Below are 3,876 nucleotides of genomic sequence, written 5' to 3' on the forward strand. Positions count from 1 at the left end.
CTTTCCTGCCTATGCAGGGGGTCGGACTCGATGATCTATTGAGGTCCTTTCTGGCCCTAACATCTATGAATCTATGAATATGACAAGGAAAAGAATATTGATAACCTCATTTTAAGGGTACTTTGATGTTAAGAGATAAGAAGGGGTATCCTGAAGATCAGAAGGTGGGAGAGGAGAGCACTAGAAAAGTAGCATGTTTAGGTCATAGGTTTCATAGACATTAGGGCTGGAAGGGACCTCATGTGATCATCAGGTCCAGCCCCCCTGCTGAAAGGTCATAGGCAGATATTAATCCAGTGAAATGTATAGGGAAGGACAAATATTTGAAATGCTGAGGAGGAAGAAGTGAGATGAGTTTAGTCTTGATCTGGATATGGGTTATAGAGAGACCTTGAGAAAACAAATTAAAGAGAAGTTTCCTTGCTCTGATAACCCACCTGCCAGACCAAAAGTAGAGCTCAGAGTAGAAACACTTAGAAAAGTGTGAAAAGTATCACCGAGGGCCAGCCTTCCGAAGGCAGCATCCGCAAAGGCTGGCTCATTAATCCTGACTTCATGTGAAAAGTTTCGTAAGGAGGCTCAAAGAAAGAGATTGCTTGGGAGCCCTTTGGAGGAGGAGATAATGGGTTGTTTTCTGTGTGCATATCCAACCTTCAAAGATCTTTGGAATTATAAAATGCTGCTAAGGAACAATTTCTTAACTTTTGAAATAAGCAAGTTTTCTGAGCTTTTGGAAGAGGATATATTTGAAACTTCCTCTACAAAGCTTTCATTACCGCTCCCCACTTCAAATAGTGCAAGTTGAACATTGTGCTATAATATTTTGGTCAGTATACTTTTCATTAGTGAAGTATAAACACTTTAGCAAGCCACAGCTTATGATAGAATTGTTTGGTAGGCAATATTTTCTCCTTTCTTGCTTCTGGTCATGGAAAAGCATTTTTTAAATAAGAAAACAAATGAATGAATACATTTCCACATCCTGTACCCCCTATTCCCTACAGCCAGGGTGGCCAATCCACAGCATACATTCCACAAGTGGCAAAGGCAACTGCTGTGTGTAGGGTGTAAATCTTAAGCATTCAGTCAAGGGAGTGCTGGAATGGAGGCAAGGGGGCTAGAGCCTCTGGCCACCTGAAGTGGAGCAGGGTTAGGACAGAGTTGCAAAAGGGAGGTGCCACGTGTCAATGCCAAGGACCAAGCTAACCCTTCCCTGATCCTGCAGCCACCACTGAATTAGAGTCTGGATTCCTGCTTGCCACACAATACTGTGAAAGTTGTGGGACCAGGACAGGGTTAACATAGGTCTTGACTCTTGCTCCCTCACAGCAGCAGCCTACCCCTGCTGCTCTATGCAGCGGGGGATTTGAGCCCCCCTGCCTCCTTTCTGGCACCCCGTGGTACAAACTCTGAGGGTATGCCTCTGGGGAGTGGGAAACAGAGTAGCACTCAGGGAGAGGTCAGGCTTAACTTGTGGCACACCTGCCAGAAAGGTTACCCACCACTGCTCTGCAGCAGCGCTGCCAAACCTTTTTTCCTTTTGGGCTGGATGGATGGTGCTCAGTCTGTCCATGGGCTGGATGGATCTAGCCAGTGGATCTAGATCCAATCCAGCACACAGGGCAGTGAAGCGGGGCTCAATCCAGCCGTATAGGGATGGGAAGGGAGCGTGGTCCATCCCTTATCTGGCCACATGGCTGGGGGGAAGGGGGCCTGGCCTGGTCTCAATCCATCTGCACAGGGTCTGAGGAATTTGGCAACAGTGTAGGGTGGCAGTATTACTTGCCATTACTCCCCTACCACCCAATTTCCTAACCTGTGGGGAGCCCCATGGGCTGAGTGCTATGGCTCTGTATGCCACCTTTGGCTCATAGGCAAGAAGTTGAGCACCCCTGCTCTACAGCATTTTTACCTCACTGGTATGCAAAGATATATATCATATTTACCTATATCTAAGCTGAATTCAAGGCAATCACTCCCAATAATTAGATTCTATACATGGAAAATGTATAGAATCTGGTCTGTGTCTGTGCTCTGGGGCCTGGGCTGGAGAGGGTAAAGCAGCTGGGAGGGGAGGGAGGAAGGGGCAAGCAGTAAGGAGGGCAGAGGTAGTGGCAGGAGGGAGGCAGTGGTGGGGGCAGAGAAGATGACGGAGAGTGAGAGAAGGCAGCAGGTGTGGGCAGCACAGGCTCCAACTCCAACCCTGAGCCCAGGCCAGAGTCAGTCACAGCAGTCACCCCTGCTGCCACCCCTCTGACTTGTACTCAAATCCAAGACAAGAGGCTTCTCCACCCCACCCCCCCGCAACCATGTTGAATGAGAATAAAAAACCCTCGTCTTGGATTTGAGTAAATATAGTAATAGGCTAAGAAAGATTTTTTTTTATGAGAGCTCTTTGTTAATATTGTCAGTGTATACCTTTAAGAACCTATCGTAAGATTCTGATGATGACATAGTTTATGACATCACAAAAACTATTTCTAGTTTGTGAAGTCATCAGGATCCTGAGACTGCTTTTAGCCTTTCAAATTGATTCAGCAGCAGGGCAATGGCATAAGAAGGAACAGGAAAATTTATCATGAGGCCTCATTTGAATTTACTTACTAACCAAGCACCTCTCTAAAGTGAGCCATCTTTCTTCTTTTGCTTCCCTCTACCACCACTGAGGCCAAATTTTCTCTGACTTTGACATCATGGATCCTAGGAAAGTTTACAGTGAGATACAAAACTTATCCAAGGTTGGTCAGAGCTTCCCAAATCCTGAAGACCGTCGCTTCCTTTGGGAATCAGTAGAAAGTATGGAAAGTTCCCTAACATCTACTCTGAGCACTATAGCTGCAGAGGAGGTGTTCAAGGAGGCAGATAAACTGCCAGAAGAATGTGAGGATGAGGAGAGTGGTCTGACATCTGCCAAGAAGGGCATGGTTGAACCTGACCAGGATGATACCCAAAAGATGGAAGGCCAAAACTTGCAAGTAACAGATGAAAGGATGAAGCAGATCAGTGAAAAAACAGCAGAGGCCTTTGATGTCCTGGCAAAAGGAGAACTCCAGAAAGGAGCTGACTTATTCTCAGATGTCATCAGATTGAATCCACATCTTGCCCAGTCATATATTAGCCGAGCCAATGTCTTTCTACAGCTACAAAAGCCCATGGCTGCCATTAGGGATTGTGAGAGAGCAATTGAGCTCAACCCTAATTCAGCACAGCCCTATCAGTTGCGAGAAAAAGCACTCCAACTCTTAGGACACTTGGAGGAGGCAGCCTGTGACCTGGCCTTAGCCCATACATGGGGCTTTGATGATGCTAATGCTGTGCAAAAATCTAGCTATGTGAAAAGAGTGAAGAAGGCTCGGGGAAAAGAAGCAGGTGTTAAAAAGGTAGCTCTGGGGGATCAGGAGAAAGCTCAGAGAGAGGAAGAGTCCACTGAGGAGCCTGAGAGTGAGGAGAGTGAGTTGGAGATTGATAGTGAAGGGGTGATTGAACCTGATGAGGACGACCCCCAAGAGATGGGAGATGAGAATTTAGAAGTAACAGATGAAATGAGGAAGCAGGCAAATGACAAGAAGAGGGAGGCCTTTGATGCAGTGGGTAAAGGTGATCTGCAGAAAGCTATTAATTTGTTCACTGATTCTATCAAGCTGAACCCACAGCTTACCATCTTGTTCACCAACCGAGCCAGCATCTATGTGGAGTTGCAGAAGCCAAATGCTGCCATTAGAGACTGTGACAAAGCCATAAAAATCAACCCTGATTCTGCACAATCCTACAAATGGCGAGGGAAAGCACACAGGCTCTTAGGTAACTGGCAGGAAGCAGCCAAGGACCTTGCCTTGGCTTGCCAGCTGGATTATGATGAAGATGCCAATGCTACAC

The 3,876-nt window shown here is 46.5% G+C and overlaps 1 pseudogene; it reads left to right on the forward strand.

The window, feature by feature from the left end:
• Window positions 1–2,693: 2,693 nt before the first annotated feature.
• LOC102378048 overlaps window positions 2,694–3,876 on the forward strand; it is a 3,596-nt pseudogene continuing 2,413 nt past the window's right edge.

Source organism: Alligator sinensis, unplaced genomic scaffold (assembly GCF_000455745.1).
Source record: "Alligator sinensis unplaced genomic scaffold, ASM45574v1 scaffold213_1, whole genome shotgun sequence".
NCBI classification, from domain to species: domain Eukaryota; kingdom Metazoa; phylum Chordata; order Crocodylia; family Alligatoridae; genus Alligator; species Alligator sinensis.